Source organism: Pinus tabuliformis, chromosome 5_2, assembly GCF_031772625.1.
Source record: "Pinus tabuliformis cultivar Carrire ecotype Pingquan chromosome 5_2, CPIR1, whole genome shotgun sequence".
Classification (NCBI taxonomy): domain Eukaryota; kingdom Viridiplantae; phylum Streptophyta; class Pinopsida; order Pinales; family Pinaceae; genus Pinus; species Pinus tabuliformis.
The window spans coordinates 373,770,583-373,783,078 of NC_142306.1; the positions used below are offsets into that span (position 1 = coordinate 373,770,583).

The window sequence follows — 12,496 nt, forward strand, 5'->3', positions numbered from 1 at the left end:
CATGACAGTAGGGACCTGAATCATCAAGTGCCAATTACAGAAGGGACCTAAATGACATCAATAATCACTGATCTTGAATCAATGATGAATGCAAGAACATGAAGCAGAAATAAAGTCTACATTTCAATCTATCCTAGACGATCCATCAAAGATATATGACCAAAAGACATCATCAAATACTATTAGGGAGTAAAGTACGGTGAGTAAAAAGTTTTGTTCTTGAAATTTCAATTTTTTTAGAAATTGTTTAGAGATTGTTAAGATTAAGTTAGTACCTGACATGCATATTTTACCTACATATTCATTTCACTACCATCATTATTCTATTCATCATACTATCCTATTCATATATTCATACCCATTATTCTACATTTAATCCCATAAACATACTCCAAATATTCATTTCATATTTTATATTCATATTCCATATTTCATTTACATATTCCATATTCATTTCATATTTCGTAACCCCAAGTATTTGTCTTTTGAAAAGAAAATGGATTAAAATAGAGGGTCCAATAGTTGAAACCCTAGAACCTACAAAACCATACACAAGATTAATATCATGAAATTAATTTTAAGTATTACCTAAACATGGTCATTTTAAAATTAACATACATATATTGAGATATGCGCATTATGAAATAATACAAAGTGAAGGAAATCAAAATAATTTATTTCGACAGGTTATAATTAAAGTGCATAGAAATGATGCTAGTGAGTGAAAAGGTTATCATAATGCAAATCATGTGATGACTATGCAATGCAAACAAACATTATGAAATGTTTTGGAGGAATAAGACGTGGAAAATGGATAGGAAGAGGAGGTATGATGACTATTAACGAGGATAAGGTCATGCAATAAAACTATAATGAAATTCAAAGCAACGATCAAATCACAATGCAAAATAAGGAAATGAATAACAATATGAGCTGGTGGAAATGAAATGTATGGTAGGCAGATTATACGGTGAAATGAGTAATACAATAGTCAAATGTCAAGTAACAATAGCCGAGACGTGGAGGTAAATACTATGGATATCTATACAGGATGACCACAAAGAAATGAAGGACAACCATGAAGGGAAGTAGTCAGAGGATGCATAATGTAGGAACAATCAACCAAATTTGAAAATATAGCGGTGAACGTTTCAACAAAAACAACACAATGAGTTTTGCATTCAACCCGAGCTCATACGATACACCTTCGCCATGTTTACACATAGAATGCTATAAAAATCGATTTCTCTCCACCATCACAACCATTTGCAGGCTCAGGGAGAACGACAAAGTGTTGCATAAGATATTAGCACACAGTCGAGAGCCTGAGGTGAATGCTTTGATAGAGAAAATGCATAAACAAAGGAAATCAAACTGAGAGAAGAAAGGCAAGAGATATAGCAGTGGGAAATCAGAGCGATAAGAAGAAAAATTGGAATAGATTGAGGGATAAGCTGAGAAAACTAGCAAAGCAAATGGAGTTAACTAAGGAATATATCATGAGCAAGAAGGTAAGACCAAAACTTGATTTCTCTCAATAAATGCAGTTGATATTTTATGAGGAAATCTCAAGATTTTTAAATGAAACACAAGTTTGACTCCAAGATATAAGAAGCGCTCCAACCACCGTTTACTATTTGTTAAATGTTGTCTCTACCATCAGTCAAGAAATGAGGTTTTTGGAAAGAATTTTAACAATGGAAAATATTATGAAACGCAGGTTGATTGAGCCATGACATAGAGAGAATCACGACATTCTGGTGCAAACAGGTAAATTAGCTCAGATCCTCCACGTTTATTCATGAAATTGCCAAAATTGATTGATGAAACAAAATGATAGTCAAAGTTTGATTGCATAAGTAAATGCTATTGCTAAGTTGAGTAATGAAACAGAGTGTTATGTTGTAGTTTTGATTACATAAAGACATGTTTTCACTGAGGATTGAGTGATGAAACAGTGTTTAGTTGTAGTTTTGATTACATAAACACATGTTTTCACTAAAGATTGAGTGATGAAACATAGTTTTTAGTTGTAGTTTTGATTACATAAGCACATGTTTCCACCGAGGATTGGTTGATGATACATAATGTTAAGTTGAAGTCTAGTTGCATAAACACATGTTTTTGCCAAATTGGTTAATGAAATAGAGTGTTAAACTTGTAGTTTATTGTGATTTCGTTGAATACACAATGAATTATTTATGGTTTGATAGCACAAACAGTGGCCTTAATTGTACAAACAATGAAAGAGAGAATGACTTTAGTTTGACATATAAATGAGTTTGATAACCGTAGGAAAGTTATAAGAAAAATGAAAAATCGAAAGGAGAAAGCTATGGTATGATATATATATATATATATATATATATATATATATATATATATATATATATAATTTCAAATCCAAACAGAGTTTCAATTTTCCATTTCTTTTCTTATAAACAGAGAATGCAATGAATGATATGCACTTCATTTATATGGATAGAGAAAAGTTTTGGTTAAAGAAGAACATAACCGAGAATGGTTTTTTTGTATCATAGTATAAGCAGGATGTTTTTTTTTTGTTTTTCATTTACAAAAGGGTAATGTTTTGAAAAGAACAGTGATTTATTGTTGCAATGAAGATAGAGATTAAAAACAAGCCTGATTTTATTGTTTTGAAAGAGTATCAGGAGAAAGGTAAGCCCTAGTATTAATTGAATAAAAAAGATCTTTATGAATGAATGATTGTTATTTTCATTTTCAAAAATGAGGTTAATGACAGTAGAAGGGCATATCAATTGGTTTTCAGAAAACATGACCACCAGAATAGAACTGAAATTTCAGATTGAACAGTGGAAGAAGGAAACAATAGAAAAATTATATCAAGCAGAGCTTATAAGTTTTCTTCAAAGGTTTAATGGCTACAATGAGAGTATAACCAGGGAGTTTGTGAACAACTATACCCAAGATAAAACAATGGTAAGAAATTTAATCATTAGATTGGCTCTAGAATACATCTCCCAAGCTTTAGATCTTCCATTGATAGGAGAAAACTATCATAAAGGCTTACACTTCAAGGAGAAATCATGGGCTTTCTTCTTAGAGAAAAATAGGAAGGGAGTCTTTGACAGAACTAAAGGCATACCTAGGGAGTGGTTCAACGAACCATGGGGAGAGTTAGTTTTGATTATTCAAAAATTCTTCACATGTGATAGAGGACATAGTGTGGCACATTTGTATCATGTCAGGCTACTCCAACACATTAAGGGAGAAGTCAAAATAAACTTGCCATATTTCTTCTTCTGAAATCTCATCAAGATGATAGAGTTAGTGAGAAATGAGAAAAAAACAAGAGAAGCTCAAGTTTATCATGAGCGACTAATAAAAATTCTTCTAGAGCATCAAGTAAAAACTCAGGGTATAATCTAGAAAGAGATTTTAGTCCAAAACTAGTATGAAGAACAGATAATAGAAGAACAGTACAAAACAGATCACGAAACCAGGGGCATCATGAATTCACCACTTTATCCAAGAACCAGGTCTAAGAAGAAAAACAACATTGTTATGGTTGAAAATGAAACATCTTTCATATCTATTGCTAGGAGGCATAGAAGAAAGAGCCTAATAGAAACAAGCAACAAGGACCAAACAATACAGATTGTAGAAACATTTTCTATAGAGAAACATGTAGAAGACATAATTGAGAGATTGGAGAAAGATGCTTTAGAAAAAGATTCATATTTTGATAATATGGAAGTCACATCATTTGCAAAAGATACACAGGAACTAGAAAAATAGTTGCACTTGAGCAAAATCAAAGAATTGACAGGTCAGCTAGAAATAAACAAGATCCTCGAAAAGCACTTAAAGAAAGAAAATAAAACATGCAAGAAAAATAATGCCAAGTTAGTAAAGGAGAATGAAAAATTAAGTGAGGAGGTAGACAAACTAAAGAGAAAGAATGATATACTTTCCAAACAAACACTCAAGTGGCTTAAAGAGAAAAACATGTGGAAAAACAAATATGAGAAATAGAAGAACAAAGCTACTATTTACAAGGAATAACAGAGTATGGGGATAGATTATCTGTTAGAGGTAGCACAACAGAAAGCATCAGGGTTAAGCACAGGGGGAGATGTTGGCCCTTATTTTTGGTCTAGTTTTACTTAAGAAAACATACTTAATTCTTATATTTTCCATATATTTTCCATCACATCCATTTCATTTTTATGTATTTTATGCATATTCAGGTATTTAATTTTAATTTTGCAATTTCTAGAAGTTTTTATGAAAATTGAATTTCAAGTGCAATTTTTGGACATAATCAGAAATTCTCGTAATAGCTATATGGATGTCATATTTGCAAGACACCTGGGCACGAGATGGATACATTTATGGAAGGCTTGGGAACTAAGACTGAACTAAATCAAATTAAGGTCAAAGCAAGCTAAATAAGGCCCGATCAAAGCTAGTCAACCATGACCAATCACTTAGAAAATCCCTAGAGAATAGGGCAGTTTTATGATTCCATGGGATTTTCCATATTTTTAGTGATAGGGTGGATGAATTCGACTTGGATAGATGGATGTGGATAGATATACTTGTTATAGATACTTTATATCAGTTTGTTTCATCATCTTCTATTTAAGCCAAAACTTTGAAGGCTTATGCATGTAGAATTTGTATAATTTATGTGGAGACATTTGAATATTTAAAGTTCATTTGAAGAACCTGTTCTACTTTCATTTTGTTGTTCAATAGTGTGGATGATTGACTCAAGTTGCAGTAGTTTATAACCTCTTCAAGTGTGCAAAGCAAGGGTGGAGGGCTCCCACTCCAAGCTAAGTACACTTCATTATTAGACTAGCTTGATTTTCATGAATTAGTTGTTTCAGATTTGTTTACTTGTTTTTCTTCAGATTTTCTTACTTGAATTGATGTGTGATGAATTATGTTTGTTGATGAATCTTAGTTTATTTATCATTTTTATATGAAGGGACAACACAATGTTCAAGTTGAACCATCCTTTTATTGAATTAATGAATAGAAATTAGAGTTCATCTTTCTTGTTTTCAAGCAGTTTTATGCAATTCCATCTTTCTAACAATAACATAATGATGAATGAATTTGTAATGAGGAATATTAAGGATCTCCTAAGTTAGGAGCCTCTTTCATTATTTATTTATGCATCTTCAGTTGTTGTCAATTAATGGTTTTTTCATTTCTATTCATCAAGTAATATTGTAGAAGAAGGACACAAATGGATTTCTTAAGTTAAGAGCCACTTCATCTCACATATATTGTAGAAGTGAATTAGAAATTATTTGACTAGATTTATATTTGTAATATGTATTTCCTTAGTTCTTCATATTTTATCTTCTAAGCTTGACTACATTTGATATCCATACAATGTGAACATGCCTCCAAGTTTAACCAACTTGGATTGATAATGAAATACTGGTGTTAATTTGTGTTAATAAATTAGCCCAACAAGGCTCAATGCACCTTAGCTCATAAGAAGTATTATCTCCATATGCATCAACATAATAAATCAAAAGAGACTTTTTTGGAGGTTTAATATCTTGAGGAAAACTCTTCACAATATCATTAAATCTCTTACTAAATTCTTCCACTGTCCCATCCTCATTATTTTTAATATGGCTAATAGCATGGAGAAAATGTCTTTCTTTTCTTTTGTCTCCATACTTCTCATTAAAGGCATTAATGATAGACCTCAAAGAATCAAAAGTGTTAGCAAGAAACTTTGTGAACCAATCAAGAGCATCCTCATCTAAAGAGAAGACAAAAAGTCTCATCTTAACATCCTCATGGTTAGCATTATTGCACCACTTTCTCACACAAAGGTTGAAGTTCCTAAGGTGAGTTTTGGCACTAATGGCATTTCTACCTTGGAATGAAGGCAGCTTATTGATGGATTTTTCATATAGAATTCTAATAACCATTAATGTTAACAAAGTTACAAGGAGAAAACAAGTCAACGAAGGTGTCTTTCTCAACTTGACCTTGAAAAATAAAATGGATATCAGAAATAGCCTCCTACCCAAGACTAGCAAGAAGTCTACGAGAAGAGACCCCGTTTAATCTCAAGAATAAAATCTTTTCAGGATAAAGAGTGGGGCTAACCAAGCTACTTGGATTACTCCTAAGAGAAACTCTTGCAGAAAATTAATCAAGTGGAGTCTCCACTTGAAAAAGAATCTAACTCAAAAAGTCCAAATACAGAAACAAAATTTAGTCGTATTCTGGGTCAAAGAGGATGTAGTGACCTTCCCTATGACACTTACTTAAAAAAAGCATATAAATAATGAAATTAATTTGTGATACAACCATAAGTGGATAAATATTTTCAATTTACTAAACATTACCAACGAAATTCATACCACGATTACATAATACAATGCATAATGCATAAGTGTTCATAATTTACAATACATTCCACATATAATCTATTTTCACATTCCAGTAACTACAGATACAACAAAATCATGTAATACAACCTCATGAATACAACTTGTACCATTCATCTCGAAGTGGAGATTCAATCTTCATGGCCTTGCCACTACTTACACTCCTTTTCTCTCATCTGAATATAAGTGTGAATGTTGATGTGCTTTGACCAAATGTAGTAACCCATAAGTTGACCTCCTAGCCTACTCCTTGGGTACTCTTCTTCCCCGTGGAACCTCTAGAAGAAATGGGTTGTACAATAGAGGAAGTGTGCTAACTGATAAAGGTGAGCACTCATTGGCTTAAGAGTTCCCTCTCTAAAGACATCTACCTCACCAAACTCACTGTAGCTTGTAGCCACTCAGATTAACATAATCTCATCCATCCAACAATAGGGTAAACAAAAAGTCCCTCTCCCATGGTTTTCCCCTTCTATTATAGAGGGTTTCATAGGTGACACTTGGAACTTCATGCATGGTTAATTATTTTTATTAATCAAAAGTTTAATTATTCACCCACCCATGTGTCACCCTCTCCCAAAGTCTCTCCAAAATTATTTACTTAACTTTTAATTTCAAAAATAATATGCTTTCCTCGCCCCAATAAGACTCCCTAATTCTTCTCCTAGTTGTCTCTTAATCCCCATTTTCTACTCCTTAATTTATGTTCATTACTGATGCCAACTGACTTAGTTTCATATTTGTTCCCCTAACTACCTCCTAATTTAACTCAGCTTGCCTCTTAGATGGATAAGGTTATGTTGGATCTTGCCACATGGAGGTTATTTAAATTTCTCTAATTTAATTTTTTTAATATTTATGTTAATTCACCACACTCTTTTCTTAACGAAGTTTAACTATTTTAGGATTAATCTTTATAATTAACTTTATGTCGCTCTTCTCCCCTTTACCTATTAAAATATTTATGTACATTATTTACCTAATATTTTCCAACATGGGAAAGGTAGAGTTCTCAAGTTACGTAATTTTATTTCTTCTTATTCTCCCCTTACCCAAATTTTTATTCTTGATTTAATTGACTTAGCTCTAACCTCATTTACCACCTAATGTGAATGAGTAGGATTTTAATATCTTGATTATATTTAGTAGTTTTTTTGTATGCCAAGGGTGCCAAGTCAGTCCTGCCCTTCAATAAATGTCTTTTGAAGTTCCAAGGGTGCCATGTCTAACAATTTATTCTTGATGCCAAGAGCGCCAAGTTGGTCTTTCCCTTAAAGAACTTCCCTTGAAGTTCCTAAAGTCCTTAGAATAGGTAAGGAAAATGGTGACACATCTCCTCGATGTCCTCCCAAGTGGCTGAAATGAGACTATAATTGTCCCACTGTAGTTCGTTGGTCCAGTATGTGAATCAGTTCCACCATCAATGTGCCCTCGTCTGAAACCTGCAGATGAACCAAGTCAATAACATGCGAAGGATCTGGAATATAATGATACAAAATAGAAACATTGAACACATCATGCATTCATGCTAGTGATGGAGGTAAAACAATCCTATATTCCACCAACCCTTTTCTTTCTAAGATTTTAAAATGTCTCACAAACTGTGGAGACAATTTTTCTCCCCTCCAAATCTTACTGAGCTCTTTTAGGGCCTTACTCTCAAAAACACCTTATCTCACACTTCATAACTTTGATCTATCTGATAAGCATAAACATAGCTCCTTTTTCAATCTTATGCTTCTTTTAGCATCACCCTAATCACAAGCATTTGTTCTTCCATCTCTTGCACCTCTTTAGGTCCTATTAATACTCAGTCCTCTAGATAGTCCCAACTAAGAGGTGTTTTGCAAGGTCTCCCATACAAGAACTCAAATGGTGCCATAATGGAACTCTAATAACTGTCACTATAAGAAAATTATATTAGTGGTAAAAAAAATTCCCATCATTTTTGTTGGTCCATCACATACATTCGTAGCATGTCCTCAAGGATTTGATTATTCCTCTTTGTTTAACCATATATCTCAGGGTGATAAGTGGTGTTGAAGTTCAATTGGGTTCCAAATGCATCTTGGAAAATGGTCCAAAACCTTCTTGTAAGAACTTCTCCCTTATCTGATATGATCTTCCTTAGCACACCATGTAATCTCACAATCTCATCAATAAAAAGCCTAGCTATCTCTGATGCCTTATATGTAGTCTTAATTGGTATAAAATGGGCACTCTTGGTCAACGTGTAAACCACTAAAAATATGGCATCATGTCTTCTTGTTGTCATTGGTAGTCCCACAATGAAATCGATTGACATAATTTCCCATTTAGATTCTAATATCTCATGGGGTTGCAGTAACCCTATTGGAAGTTTGTATTCATCTTTTACTCGCTGACATTCTAAGCATCTCGCTAAAAAGTTTACAATCATTAGATAAATTTTATAGTCCAAAATGGGCCTCCTAAGGAATATTATAAAATATAGTGGAAATAATAAAATAATATTAGATTGCATCATCAATTTTGGAGGGAAAAAATAAAAAACTATTTTTTCAACTCATATTTTCAACTTATCTCCCTACGTTTTTACTCAAATTTCGAGTAGGAGCACTCGTTGGATGCGGAATTTAATTCCCCATCCAATAAGTACCCATGTTACATACTTTTGATGGACCTTTCTACATGAAAAATGAGAAATACATGAAATATTTGATTGCAATCACGTCTTTCGTGTGTTTCTCATTTTTCGTGTAGTCAAGTCCATCGAAAGTATGCAACATGGGTACTCCTTGGATAGGGAATTAAATTTTTCATCCAACAAGTGCTATTACTTGAAATTTTAGTAAAATGGTAGGGAGATAAGTTTAAAATACAAGTTTAAAAGGTAGTTTTTTTTATTATTTTTTTACTTTTTTACTCTAAAAATGGTGAATCATCTCCCATGGTTGACATCATCATCTTGAATCCTATTGGTTTTTATAAAGTCAATTTTGGTTGTAAATTTTGTTTTGAGGCCCATTTTAGACCTGAAAAATTCTCTAATGGTCCTTCTTCATCCCTTTCCAAAAGAAGAGTGGTTTCAGTTCTGCACCCATCTTCTAACACTCGGGTGTGCCATGTATAGTGCTCAATGTGGTTAGCTCAAGATTAATTAGCATATATCTTCATTTGGTGCCACATATATCCTCCCCTAAAATCGTAGTAGTCCATAACTATCAAGGAAGTATGCTTCATACTTCGGGATCATCATTTTTTCTTCCCTCAATCTCTTGCTAACCTCCTAGTACTAGGTGTCCTCAAATTGTAAGTCAAGCAACTTCTCCCTCAAAACAAAAATATTCGAGGTATCCTACTTAAAGAATCAACCACCCTATTTACCATTCTCTTTATGTAAGTAATATCAAAATCATATTCATTGATTAGCTCAAACCACCATATTTGTCTTGCATTTAAATGGTCTTGAGTGAATATGTGTTGTAGCCCACAATGGTCAGTCCTAAGTTCAAACTTCCTTCCTAGAAGGTAGTGTCTCCAAATTTTTAGGGCGTAAACAATTATTGCCATTTCTAGATTATGGGTTGCGTAGTTCTCTTTGTGGGTTATAAGTTTTCTTGATGCGTATGTTATTACTCTTCCTTCTTACATCAATACTGATCCAGGAGGATCTTGTCAGTCCACCATGAGCGGAATCTTCAGTGGTTCAGCATCGAAGTGATCATCAAATGATCATGGTCAATGAGGTCTTAAGCTTTATCAACTTCTCCAGTTTCGTCATTAGCATTCAGTGTCCAGTATCTTCAGCTTCAAGGGTGATGTTATGGTTGTCCGGTAATATCAATGGTTGATATGGTTTTCATGATATTCGAAGGATATGGTTTTGTACTTGGTTTTTGACATCTGTTTTGTTGTCAGTTCCGCTAGGGTATGGTTGTCAATGTCTTCATCATCGGTTCCGCTAGGGTTGGTTATCGAAAAGGATTCAAGTATTGTCATGTGATGTTACATCATATAGTGACAATTGTTGAAAAAGGGTTGTTTTAAATCTAAACATCTAAAACCTAATACACCTAACACATTGACCTTAACCTAAGTCCTAAAACCTAATACATCATGTAGTAAAATGTCATAACCCTAACCCATACCTAAAACCTAATGCAAACATTAAATCCTAAGTCTAAAGACCTCTTAGACCATAAAACATTACAAAACATATGTAACATTATAAACCATATTAAAACAAAACAATACATAAACCACAGTCCCTAACCATAGCGGGACCACAACAATGAGGCATGTGAGCAGACAAGGTATAACCGTCGAGGTCTTCAGAATCACAGAGTTAACGGAGTTAATTGTAACTCCGTCAGGAGATAAACTCAGCATGTGAACATAGTTTCGACGACCGGACAGTCAGGGGTATATCCATGCCGTTTAGTGGCAGTTGCGATTAGGCAGGAAACCACGACATGTGAGCGTTGGTTAGCCAACTGTCAACCATCGTGGCCAACGGTCAGCATAACTGTCGACATTCAAATTGCGAGCTCAATCACTTGCTCACATGATCTGTCAGCACCTTCGTGCAGTTAACTTGAATACTAGCAGATTAATTTATCCAACGTCTAAAAGTGGGTTTTCATTGCAGTTTTGGTGCTATTTTAATGCAACCACCTTGTAACCATTACCTAAGGTGTCTCTTGGTCATAAGACCAAACCAAATCAAATACATTCATTCCAATCTTGGTTTGTGAGGTTTCGAATGTACCTGCAACCTTATAAGAACATTATTTTTCTCATGTAAAAGGGATCAGAGTGGTTTTAGAGTTTTGTATGCAGATTTTGGAGGATATAGGTTGATTTTTTCAGTGTAACAAGAGCATCAAGAGTCAGAATTGGGAACCGTGACAGGCATTGGAAAGCTAATTAAGAGAGATTTCTTGTGATAGTGACCAGAAGTGCCTGCGTGCATAATCAGTCTAGTTAATTTTCCGTGTAATCGACCTCTTGAGATTCAATCCTAATAAAGTGTACGCCCATATTGAAAGGAGACCCAGAGACATAGTCCATTAGGGACGAACTTCATAATCAATATTGATGTCTGGCATCGCTGTGTTTTTTCTGCTTTTCACTTCTATTTACATATTACTTATGTTTCAATTTTGTCATCAATTCATTCCTTTTCAACCATTTCTCACGGTTAAAGCACTTTAATTTAACATTCGGTTCACTAATGGAATTAATCAATTCTACTTCAGTTTAACATATGATCATTTCAGATCAAATACGCAACCTAACCCTTCCTTGGAGGCATCAATGAAAACCAAAAATTCTTGCTCCATATCTCGTACCTTTAAAATTCACGTCATTGTTAATAATACCTTTAACCTTTGGAACACCTCTTCACATTTTTCAGTCAAAATGGACTTCTTGTTCTTTCTTTGGAGCTCGGTAATGGGCCTTATTATCTTTGAAACTCCTCTGACAAATTTATGATAATACCCTGCCATTCCCATCAAACTTCATATTTCATGAAAATTGTTGGTGTTTTCCATTCCATGATGGCCTTAATATTCGCTAGGTCCACTATGATAGTCTCCCTATAGATAATGCCCAAGATAATGTATCTTGGATTGGTAAAAGGAACACTTTGACAACTTCTCATACAATTATTTCTCTCTAAGACATTGTAGAACTAGCCTCAAGTGTTCGTCATGCTCTTATGGGGTATTTGAGTAGGCAAAAATGTCATCAATAAAGACTTGTAAAAACTTGTCTAAGTAATCCTAAAATATTCCATTCATTAAAATCATGAAAACACTTGGGGAATTTGTCATTCTAAAGGGTAACCTACAAATTCATAATGCCCAAATATTTTCTTAAAGGTTGTCTTCATGATATCATCTTCCTTGATTGTCAACTAATGATATCCTGACCTCATATCGATCTTTGAAAACATCGTTTCTCCCCTCATTTGCTAAAACATGTCATCTATCCTTTCTAGAGGATATTGATTTTTTATCGTTACCTTGTTCAACTGGCGGTAGTGAACGCACAATCACTAAGACCCATCCTTCTTCTTAACAAAAATTACAGGGGCTCCC

General features: G+C 33.9%; 1 pseudogene; it reads left to right on the forward strand.

Moving 5' to 3' along the window:
- The first annotated feature begins 2,796 nt into the window (after nt 1–2,796).
- The window catches only part of LOC149159010 (uncharacterized), a 50,755-nt pseudogene continuing 41,055 nt past the window's right edge, over nt 2,797–12,496 (forward strand).